At 38.3% G+C, this 12841-nt stretch overlaps 1 protein-coding gene across 1 annotated transcript in view; it reads right to left on the bottom strand.

Moving 5' to 3' along the window:
* Window positions 1-12841, bottom strand: part of LOC105463240 (ankyrin repeat domain-containing protein 30B-like) — a 256388-nt gene that overhangs the window by 51378 nt on the left and 192169 nt on the right. The window contains exon 53 of the mRNA XM_071068724.1: window positions 2413-4924. The gene's annotated coding sequence lies outside the window, so the exon portion shown is untranslated. The remainder of the gene's footprint in view (window positions 1-2412; window positions 4925-12841) is intronic.

Here is a 12841-nt window from a genome sequence, read left to right on the forward strand (position 1 = left end):
AATGGCCATACTGCTCTCCCAAATTTACAGATTCAATGTTATTCCTATCAAACTATCATGACATTCTTCACAGAACTAGAAAAAACTATTTTAAAACTCATATGGACCCAGAAAGAACCCAAATAACTAAGGCAATCCTAAACTGAAAGAACAAAGCTGGAGGCATCACAATACCTGACTTGAAACTATATTACAGGGGTACAGTAACCAAAACAGCATGGTACTGGTACAAAAATAGACACATAGACCAATAAAATGGAATTGAGAACTCAGAAATAGGGCCTCACACCTACAGGCATCTGATCTTCAACAAAGCTGACAAAAACAAGCAATGGGGAAAGGACTCCCTATGTAATAAATGATGCCAGGAGAACTGGCTAGCAATATGTGGAAGATTGAAACTGGACCCCTTACTTATACCATATACAAAAATCAATTCAAGATGGATTAAAGACTTAACTGTAAAACACAAAACTATAAAAGCCCTGGAAAACATTTTTATATTAAAGAGTTGTTATAGAATGAATTTGTTAAAACTTTTTTTAAAACCATGTCTTTTTAAAAAGAAGTCATTCTATCTGCCTATTTAAAAAAATATTTTAATGCTAGAAATAAGTAAGGAGTGTAAATGTTTAAAACCACAGTCATCAACTTTAATTTCTCTTTTAATGTTTATTTTAAAACATAATCTTAGTAAACTTGAATATTTTGTATTTTTTCTAACTTGTGAAGAAATATGCGTAGTTAATTCAAACTCCTGTTTCTTCTGCTTACTATGAGATTCAGTAGTTCTCTCTTATCCATGGTTTCATGTTTCATGATTTCAACGCCCTTGGTAAACAGAGGCCCAAAAAATAGGTGAGTACAGTACACCAAGATATTTTGAGGGACCACATTTTCTTTTCTTATAGTATACTGTTATGATTATTCTATTTTATTATTAGTTAATATTGTTAATCTCTTACTATGTTTAATTTATAAAGTAAACTTTATCATAGGTACATATACAGAGAAAAAAATTGTCTATATGTCTATATAGGGTTTAGTACTATCTGAGGTTTTAGGCACTCACTTGGGGGACTTGGAATGTATCCCCTAAGGAAAAGGAAGAGCTACAGTATGTTTATTACCTTAAGTAATGAAACTATTTGAGAACCAGATAACTATATTTAGAACAATGTCTTTGAATTCGTCATCACATACAAAATAATTAAGCTTTTTTTTTTTTTTTCTCTGAGTCTCTAGTGCCAGATCAGGCACTGGATAAAAAGCAAATATGTCTCTTCAGGATTTTTATTTCCTTATTTAAAGATTGAGCAGTAATTTTTCTTGTTGAAGACTCACTATAGTATGGTCACAATAGCACATAGTTTAGTATCTAATAGGTCTAGACACAAACCAAACGAATATTTAATATAGCAAAAGTTCAGAAAGCCTAGTTATAACAATATTTAACTACACCATAGATCATGTTATATCCCGAGTCAAGCTGCATATAATTCAATTAGCTATCAAATCCAGCTAATAAGACATAATTGAACAGTAATTTTCAAGGCCCTGAGATATCAGTTACTGTAGTGAACAGTTTAGTTGATAGTAAAACTAGAAATGGCAGGCGTCCCCACAGTTCCCCTTCCAGCTGAGCTTGGGTTCAGTCTTTAGAATCAACACAGGGTTCCAGGCAGGTCAGATGAGTCTACTAGTTTGTTCTTGAGATAAAACTTGCTTGCGACTAATAGCTCTTACATAGTGTACCAAAATAATTAATGTGACATTACAGAATATGCCATTTAGTAATCTTCTTGTTTCCCATTATTGGATTGGACTCGTGGTATCATTTCTGTAATCAACCCTATAATCAACCCTATAATTCAAATAATGAGGAAAGCACTAACCATTTTCAGAATTTTAAAAACTTCAATTCATAGTCACTTGGCACCTAAAAGTTTTCACATGTGCTGGCGAAATGAGAAAAAAAAAATTGTAATAGAATCAATCTTTCTCTTTCTTTCTTTCTCTTTCTTTCTTTTTCTTTCTTTCTCTTTCTTTCTTTCTCCCTTTCTCCCTTTCTCCCTTCCTTCCTTCCTTCCTTCCTTCCTTCCTTCCTTCCTTCCTTCCTTCCTTCCTTCCTTCCTTCCTTCCTTTCTTTCTTTCTTTCTTTCTTTCTTTCTTTCTTTCTTTCTTTCTTTCTTTCTTTCTTTCTTCAGCTCAATGTGGGGGAAGAGTAGCAGGGCAAAGTGGTATTGTTGAAAGCACTGGCCATCTAATGCTTCCATATAGAGACAACTTATTCTGTGAGTGGCATCTCCAGGGGCTCTCCAGACACTATCTCACCATCTCTTTTGAAGATTTTAACCTTCAGAATTCCTTTGGCTGTGAAAAAGACTTTGTGGAGATCTGGGATTATCATACCTCTGGTTAGTGAAATATATCTGCTCTCTTTGGGGTGTTTATTTTCGCATGTACTTATTCAGCCTCTGAAGTTTCTTCATTCCAAGAAAGGCACAAGCATGTCTCTACTCTGCAAAGAAGTGCAGATTAATAAGCTTTGGGCAGTACCAACGATTCTCTCCCTCAATTCTACCATTAACAATGGATGCCCAGAGCCCAGGTGTCATAGAGCCTACCCTGGAGGCCACTTGGGGAGAGCAACGGTAGTGGGAAGGCAACCTGTTGCTGCTGAGACATCCCCTTACCACATGCCGTTATTTGAGGGGTGCTCTATAGCTTAAGGCAGAGAGAGGGTCATGCATGTCTCCTGGCAGCAGCATAAGGCAGATATTTGTCACTCTGTTGTCTCAGAGCACTTTTTCAACCAATTGAGCAAGCCCTCCTCATTGTCCCGAGATATCCTTCCCCTAACTGGTTGCATTTTCTTCACTTCTTCATATATTTGAATATGTTAATTTTCATTCATGTTTTCGTGTTTTCTTGACAGAGATTAATGTTTCTTCATGGGCAAGGTCTTGTTTTTTATTATTTTCTTTGTACACGCAGGACACCTCGAATAGAGTTTAAAAGAAATCAATCACCTGGACATATATATTGCATTATTTGTCTCTCACAGGAAACATCTTGGGCAGACACTGTGCAAACACCATTCCTGACAGGATAGACACTTCCAGCAATACTGCCGTGGTCAGGTTTGTCACAAACGGCTCTCTGACTGCCTCAGGATTCAGACTGTGATTTGAATCCAGCATGGAAGGTGATGTCTTTGATTCATTCAAAACAACATTGAGCACCTGCATTGGACAGACACTGTGCTAGGCACTGGTGTTACAATAGTTTGAAAACAAAACAAAACAGGACCCCTATCTTCTTGGACCTTAATCAAAAAGTCACACTGATAAATGAAAAATTACAGCTGTGATCAATGCTATAAGGGAAAATAACTAGTATCACGAGAGATATAATACGAGGATGAGAGTTACACTGCAATGCCCGCCTTAAGAAAGTCCTATAGTTACTCAGAATTTGCCTTACTGCAAATCCGACAAACTCAGATGTAATAAAGATCTGTTTGGAAAAACTGGATACTTATATTAACCTTCTGATTTTCCTGATTTTTTTTTGTAAAGATGGGGTCTTGCCTTGGCCTCCAAAAGTGTTGGGGTTACAGGCATGAACTACTACTCCTGGTCGGTTTTCCTGATTCTTTCTCTCTTTTTTTTTTTTTTTTTGAGATGGAGTCTCACTCTGTCACCCAGGCTGAAGTGCAATAGTGTGATGTTGGCTCACTGCAACCTCCCCATCCCGGGTTCAAGCGATTCTCCTGCCTCAGCCTCCTGAGTAGCTGGGATTTCAGGTGCCTGCCACCACACCAGCTAATTTTTGTATTTTTAGTAGAGACAGGATTTTACCATATTGGTCAGGCTGGTCTCAAACTCCTGACCTCATAATCTGCCTGCCTTGGGCTCTCAAAGTGCTGGGATTACAGGCGTGAGCTGCCGCACCAGACCTGATTTTCCTGATTCTTAACTTCATTATATTCATTGGTCTCTCATATTTCTTGGGCCATGATGAAAATCAAATTGCTGTCTGTGGACTATCATCCATGGAAGCCAGGGTTAAATATTAATAGAGATAGGAAATAAGTGTATATATTCACTAAAATCGTCACCCACATAAATACAGAGAATAATTTTGTCTAGAAGGATAATTTTTAAATACCTGAATTTTGAGAGCTTCCCTGATGGAAAGAGACACTTCGATTTGATTGGAAGTTTTCTTAGCTTTTTGCCCCTCACATCAGAGTGTGGTGGGGGTCTTCAGGGCTCTGCTGGAACATCTACTTCTCCCAACGAACAGAACCCAAATCCTCATGGCCGGATCTACGAGTGGAGAATCACCATCCCAGAGGGAAGGCGGATCACCCTAACGTTTAACAATCTGAGGCCGGCCACGCATCCATCCTGCAACAACGAGCATGTGATAGTAAGTGTTCCCTGCGGCCTGAGATGTTATATTCCATCATTTAAGGAGTTTACTGACCCACAAATCATAGTCAGAAAACTAGGTCAGGAAAATTGCCGTCTATGCAACTATAACTCAGACAAATTCTAAGTATTGTTGGGAGACCAAAACACGGTAAACTGTCAAACTAATTGTAAAAGTTGTTTTAAGAGGCTAACGGCTATCACTCCATGCATCAGGGTCAGAATAAATTTTAAGAGTGAACAATAATGACAAATGGCAAAACTGGGGAGGCTGTGGAAAGCTAAGCCTACAGCAGCACATAGGTGAATGGGACCAGAGTCACAGCACAAGCCACCACCGAAAGTTCTGAGCAGATGGGTCGTCCTGCATAATGACTGCTCTCTCCGGGGGTGCAGAGGGACTCCTGGTGGGAGAGCACTGCTACCTGACCTCCATGTCGCCAATCTCCAGTGGTTTCAGATGTGCCCTCAGCACTCTCAGCTTTCTGCAGTGAAAGAAAGCAAATGAGATCCCTGAGTGTGAATAACAAATAGATTGTTAATTGTGAAGTGCTATACATACTTATGTGTGTGTAGATAGGTAGTCCGGATTAATATTAGTACATTTCTCCACCCAACTTGCCCCTTCTGCAGTATTTGCTATCTCAGTAAATAATTCCAAACTTGTGGTTGCTAAGGTCAAAAGTCTTGATGTCTATTTTGGAATACTTCCTCTCATACCCTATAAGCAAGTCCCATTGGGTGTATCTTTAAAAATATCCACAAACTACTTATTATATCTACTACTACCACCCCCACCGTTCACTTGGATTATTTTAGTAAGTTCCACCTGGTGCGCCTGCCTCCATTCTCATCTCCCTACATTCTCAACACAGCAGCTTGTGATGGTTTTAAACCTCAATCAGATCATGTTGCTCCCTTTGAAAATCCTCTAATGGCTTCTCATCTCACTCAGAGGAAAATCCCAAATTGCACCTGTGGTCCACCTGGCTGACATTATCTGCTGCCCCTCCCTCTTCTACCTGTCTGCCTTATCTCAAACTCCCCTCTTTTCTGCTCCCTGGGATCCAGCTACCTGGCCTCCATTCTGTTCCTTGAATGTGCTGAGATTCTCCCTGTCCAGCTGTTGCCTTCATCTGGAATGCCTCTGCTCAGATGGTGGCCTGCTCCACACCTTTACTTCATTCAGTTCTCTGCTTGAATGCCTTTTAATCCATATGGTGTAAGTACCTTATATTACAGACCCCACCCTGGCCTGACCCCTGTCTGTCATATTGTTTTATAGCACTTCACACCTGCTGCCATACATCATTTTGATTTGTTCATCAGTTTATTGTCTGCTTCCCCCAATAGAACATAAGCTCCTTGAGGTCAAGCTATACTTTCATTCACTGCTGGGGATTCACTGAGTCCCCAGTGCCTGTACATAATAGAGATAAATAATTGTTGAATGATTGGATAGTAGAGGTACTATAATTATCCCTTTAATAAGAAGCCACTTTTGTTTTCAGTTTAATTGTCACCTGTTGGGTAGTGAATCTCAAAAATATGAAATATATTTGTATCTTATGACCACTTTGTATCACCCTAAAATGATCTCATTCAACCTTCAGATTTTATTTCCAAGTTCTAATATATGAAGGACTAAACTGTTGTCTTTCAGATCTTGAAAATAAGAAATCAAGTGTGTTTGCTTTTATTTGAGAGCCAGGAAATTTTGGACTAAGGTTGTTTATTATAAAGAAACTTTGTTTCCCATTATTGATTGAATATATGTAAACAAAAATGAAGTAGAAAAAATACCACTCCCACTATACTATATTTTGATGCATTTTCTCATCTCTTCTTGGCAAAGCATATTTTATGTACTTGTAATCATGTGATAAAAATTCACTTGAATTCTGATTTTAGTCTATTTTTCTGGTTATAAATATCATGGATACTTATTGAGCAATATTTGGAGAGTTCAGAAAATAAAAAATATAAAGATATTTTTAATTCTACCCATCAATTACTAAAATTTTCATATGTATGCTAACAGTTGTTTGTTTAACTTTGGAATTATTTTCATAGTTTAAATCATACTGAATATAATGATTTTTAGGAATTTTACAAGCAGAGTATTCACATGTCCTTTAGAAAAGAGAATATGAACAGGCATAGTTTTAGAACTCAAATAAAGATACAAGTTATAGCCACAACCACAAATTCCAAAGCAGATCTTACTTGTCATCTCGCTATCCCTTAATTATCAACTTATAACTCTTGTAGCTACTGCTGGTGGGTTTTATGTCATTATTTCTAAATAATATTCCTATTCTACTACTCCTTGCCCTTTTTGGACATTATCTATCCACATCCTACTCTGGAAGATGAGCATTAGCCCTCTGTCACCACAAGTGCACGTGGGGTATGCACAGTTTATATACTTTCCCAAATGTCTCCCAAAATACATATATCACAGCTTTTGCTTAAATTGTCATTCAGTTGACATTACCATTATTAGGTAAATACCATTCACAACTGAGCCAAGTAGTGTACTATGGCAATATTTGCTTTTGTTTTCCCAAGGGATAATAATAACTGTGTCCTCTTTACATTTTCTTGGGTTTTACGCATCGATCACTAATTCTTCCACACCCTTTCCACCCTGGGTGTGCATCTTCACCTTCTGTAGTAAAACATATCAGTTTCATTTCTTTTCCTCAGTAATATCTTTTCTTTAGCCTTTGTCCATCAGCTGCAAGCCTGATGCTAGCTGTCATTTCAGAATTTCCCTTTGCCATCGGATTTGCAAGTTCCTTCATTCTGCTCCTGGGCTAGAAAGCTGGCTTGTGATGCTATATATGTCCCTTTCTTGGTTAATTTCCTCTTTTGTGAGGCACACCCTCTTGTAGCTCCCCAAGGAAATGGGCAAGGGCAATACATTTTTAAAGAAATGATATACCTGAAATTATCTTTATTTTACCATCATTCTTTGAAAAATACATGTTTAAATATTTTATATGTTCACTATATTAATATATACATGAATATACTAATAATTTTGAAGTTTTGTGTTGCTTATGTGGGGTCAGTTTTCTTCATGTTCTTATCTCCTGTTTACTCATATTGGTCTCTGCCTTTTACATTAGTCACTTCCCTAAATATCTGCTGATCCTTGGCTGTTCATTCATATTTAAGAATGAATTACCAAAAGGATGACTGGCATCTCTGTATGCATGAGGGTGCCTTGACTCTTTAAATAGGGAAACCTACAAACCTACAAATGTCATATCCGCAGGTTTTTTCTCTTGGGGAGGTTAAAACTGCAGCAAGGAATCACTTTCAGAATTAATTTTTTTCTGAATCTTTAGTATAATGTCCACATTCCTTTTTCTGAAATATATTTTATATGTTCAATGTTTATTTTGGTTCCTCTTTACTCTGCTCCAAACAAGGCCATGTGGGTTGGCCTTTGCCCCCACTCTATTTGATTGAGAACTTGCCAAAAAGAGAAAGAAGAATGATGAAAGGGGGTGAAGAAGGAGAAGGAGGATGAGAAGGAGCAGAAGAAGAGGGAGAAGGAGACAGAGGGAGAAGGGGAAGGAGAAAAAAAGAAGGAAAAGGAGAAAAGAAGGAAAGGAGAAGAAGAAGAAGAAGAAGAAGAAGGAGAAAGAGAAGAGGAGGAGACTGAGGAGAGGGAGAAAGAGAAAAGAAGAAGGAGAAGAAAGAAAAAAAAGAAAAGAGCAAAGAAGAAAGAAGATCTGCCAGTGCAGAGGAGGCAGTTTTAACTTTCATTGCACTGCTCCCTGGCTAATGCCTTATCCAGCTGGTCTGAGCCTAAAATTTCTCCAAACCCACCTGCCTATCTGACTCTTACAGACAGAGAAAATGAAAAGCTATGCCACCCGGTGTGTCCTACAATACGACCTGTATCTGATTTTGTCCCTGCTGATAGCAAATTTTATAGCCTGTCCTAAATCTCACATGCCTACTTCCTATCCATTTGTATTCTGAGAGTTGTAGTTTCTGAGTACAAAAAGGATTAGAGGACAATGATGGGAATTGCATTCTGGTTGCTTCTAACAGCAGAACTCTATGTGATAAATGGATGACTATAACATGTTCAGTCATTGTGATTCTATGCCAAAGGCAGACTCAGAGGCAGGATAACAGCCATTGATCATGGTTTCCAACATGTCCCATTAACCTTATAGTTGGTTCTAATCCCTTTTGATTTTGGCAATGTGATGCCCATTCCTGTTTTCAGCATTATAGAAATATTTGACCTCATCTGTTTCTTTTTACACTACTTCGTGGTTTGGAATCAGAGGGATGGTTTGAATCCCAGTTCTATTATTACTAGCTATTTGAACTTCAGCAAATTACATCATCTTTCTGAATTCTGGTACCTTAATCTAATTAAAGGGATACTATTATCTGCCTGGGAGGGTGTCGTGCTGATTGGACAAGACAGGCTGAGTAGATGATGAGCAAAGACTGGCATTTTTGTCTGCTCAGTAAATGATATCAAACTCTTCTTCTGGTCCAGTGAGCTGGAAGACACTTTAGACCAGAAGCCCCCAGAGAGCTAAATTTAATTAATTATAGTAAATTTTAAAAGCTGACATCTTTGGTTGTGGAATGCATTCTCCTACTGCATAACTTTTAGTGCCATAGTCTGAGTCATTATTTCTAATCTTGAGTCATTCAATTCCTTTAAAACACTGGAATATCAATCACTCAATCAATGAATTATTGTTTAGTTACTTCATCTAAATTGTTTTTTTGATTTTGTACAGCATTGGAAAAATAGTTTGCCAATTATTGTAACAATGTGAATGACTACAGTTATTATTTAATATTTTAGAGTCAATAAAAATCCATTCTTAAAAATTCAAATAAGTAAAGAAATTAAAGCTTTGAATCCATAACTAATGAGGAAAGAACTATTATGTTTAATTGCATATGGAAACTGATTTTTCAAATTACTTTTCAAGGTATTTAAAAATATCTGCTTGCTGGGCATGGTGGCTCACACCTGTATTTCCAGCACTTTGGGAGGCCGAGACAGGTGGATCACCTGAGGTCAGGTGTTCGAGGCCAGTCTGACTAACATGGTGAAACCCCGTCTCTACTAAAAATACAAAATTAGCTGGGCACAGTGGTGCATGCCTGTAATCCCAGCTACTTGGGAGGGTGAGGCAGGAGAATCACTTGAACCTGGGAGGCAGAGGTTGCAGTGAGCCGAGATCATGCCATTGCACTCCAGCCTGGGCAACAAGAGCAAAACTGCATCTCAAAAAATAAATAAATAAATAAAAATTAAGATAAACAAAAATATCTGCTTTATTATATACATCAAATCATCAGAAACTTAACATTTAAGCTTCCTTTCCAAATAACAAAAGCCCTGATGCATTGTTAAGAAAAACTGCCCATCAGTGAGCTCTGCACACCACATTGTAAGCATGATGGCTTATCTCCTTTACATTGGGAGCTCGGCTTCCAGTTCCAAAGTGTACAGCAGCTTTTAATCTATCACGCCATGGCAGGAAGGCATTACTGCAATACTTTCATTCTAGTGAATTTATCCTGAGGTCACAAAATATGTTCAGGGTAACATCTGGCTTGTGGCACTGGGATAGAAACCTGCATTGTTAGATCATTCATTTTAGGGCAGGGTTCCCATAGAAGGAAGTGGGTCTGGGCTGGGAATATCACCTCCTAGGAAATATGCAGTAAGATGGATTGTGCATCTAAAAGTTAAACTCTTTCCAACAGGTATTTAATGGCATTAGAATTAACTCACCCCAGCTAGAGAAACTGTGTAATGTAAGCAGTGAGATTAAATCTTCAGGAAACACAATGAAAGTCATTTTTTTCACATGGATGGATCCAGGCCGTATGGAGGTTTCACTGCTTCTCATACCTCCAGTGAAGATGCAGATAATGTGGGATGTTGTAAATGTACCTCATTTTGATCAGGTGCATTGCAGATGCCCCCCAGATACTGCCAATGGCAGCAGAGCCATCCATTTTCCCTTTAGTGATCAAAGTTCACTTGGAATCTTTGATGTAAGACAAACACATATAAGCAGATCGAAAACAGAAAAGCTTTCTGCAGACAGAAAAAAGCTTTCTGCTTTCAGGAAGAAACTGCTATGGTGAATTTAAAACTTTTAATGCCATTAGATGAACTTCTAGCACAGTTTCAGTCATGTTACCACAAGGATTGGTGACCTGTTTCATATTCCTTGGTCAATTATTTGGTGCGGAAAGAGAGCATCTACCTCCTAGAAGGTAACTTAGTCTCAGAGAGTAATTAATTTTGCTGGGGACAGAACAGGCTTTATTGTTTCTGGTCATCTATTCACACACGTATTTCCAGTGAAAATAAATGGGAGGTTTGATTTGATACAGAATATTTCAAAATTAAGCAAGATATGGCCTCTAATTATAAATATCCTCTTATTTCCTGGATTGGTGCTATTATCTAAGGGTTTTAAAATTTAGAAGTGGGAGTGAATATTTAAAAAAAAACCCACTATGTTATTTCATTGATACAAGAAGCATCTGCCCCTTTATTAAAAGGGGGCAAATTCATTGGTAGGTCAATGTCCTATTATCTGCTTGATTTAAATTAAATTATTAGATCAAGCAGAGAATTGCTAATCAAGCCATTAGGAACTGCCACCATTATATTTGGGTATTCCTCTAACTTAAATATTAATGAACAGTAGGCCTCAATATTTGGACATATTGATACTGAGCCAAATCCCAGCCACCTAATCTAAGCCAACAGGAAGATAGAGAAGTTGTGTTGATTTTTGCACATTTTTTCCTTTATAAACTTGCGGAAACTTCCATAATTTGCATTCCTTTTACTCATAATCCTGACTGCATCTAGAAAAACAAATCAAAGCAGTAATGTTGATGTTTTAGTTACTGTTCCTGTGTTGTTTATCTCTTCTGTTGTGGCCTGAATCTTACTACTACTTTCTCTGTTGCCTTCTGTTTTCTTAGTGTGTGGTGGGTCTCTTCCAAACACTCCTGAAGGAAACTTTACTTCTCCTGACTATGATGGAATCAGGAATTACTCGACAAACCTAAACTGTGAAAGGACTCTCAGCAATCCAAATCAGGAAAATTCATCTATTTATAATCATTTTGAAGATTTTTACCTAGAAAGTCACCAAGACTGTCAATTTGATGTCCTAGAGTTTCGAGTGGGTGAGTTCTAAGAACATATTCTCCCATTTATCTACAATATTCTTTTTATGTTTTTGTTGTTGTGGCTGTTGTTGTTGTTGTTGTTGTTTTGAGACAGGAGCTCGTTCTCTTGCCCAGACGAGTACAGTGGTGTGATCATGGCTGACTGCAGCCTCAACCTCCCAGGCTCAGGTGATACTCCTGCCTCAGTCTCCCAAGTAGCTTGGACTACAGGCGTGCACCACCATGTACAGCTAATTTTTAAAATTTTTTTGTAGAGATGGGGTCTCCCTATGTTGTCCAGGCTGGCCTCGAACTCATGGTCTCAAGTGATCCTTCCTCCTTGGCCTCCCAAAGTTCTGGGGTTGCAGGCATGAGCCGCCATGCCCGGCCTACAATATTCTTCTTAGGCTTGGAGACCACCAACAATGAAGTGAGTCAAATGGCTCCAACATAGGTACATATGACCCAAAAGAACTCTGTTCAAACAAAGCCACAATTCTGTGTGTGCTCAGCTGAGGAAAATGAACCCCAAGAACAGTGAGCGAGGCACATCACCGTACAACTAGACCCTGTGTTACAGTCGCTTGGTTTTCTGCCATGTGAGACTTCCTCAAGGGAAAGTCCACTACTATCAAGACTCCTTTCCAAGGAGACTGGGACTTAGCATGGTCAGCATGTGTTGGCAGTTTCCTGAACTTCCAGGATTTACAAAGTGGCTGTGAAATTCTCCTGAGGGCTTAGGCGTTAAAAGAAGTTTTACAATGTACCAGATGGAAAAACACATGGAAGCTATTTGGGGGAAATAACCCCAAAGCAGTCATTTGTCTTTGTTTTTGTAACAGAAAAGGATTGCAGTGTACTCAATAAGCCATAATTTTCTTAAGAATTTTTAAAACTCTGTATTCAAGAAGGATGAACCAATTTTCATTCTTTCTTATAATCAAGGTGTAGTTTATTCATTAGGTTGCTTCCACGATTACGCTGACACTTTTTTTCTCAGTAAATAAACAAGTAGATAGAGGAAAACAATAATATTGTAAATAGGATGTAATCATCCATACTGTCAAAGTCTTGCTGAGTTCTGTGTTATCCCAAAATTTAAAGAAAAGGAGGCTGGGTCAGGCATGGTGACTCACACCTGTAATCCCAGCACTTTGGGAGGCCGAGGCGGGCAGATCAAGAGGCCAGGAGATCGAGACCATCCT

This window comes from Macaca nemestrina, chromosome 9, assembly GCF_043159975.1.
Source record: "Macaca nemestrina isolate mMacNem1 chromosome 9, mMacNem.hap1, whole genome shotgun sequence".
In the NCBI taxonomy this organism is placed as follows: Eukaryota; Metazoa; Chordata; class Mammalia; order Primates; family Cercopithecidae; genus Macaca; species Macaca nemestrina.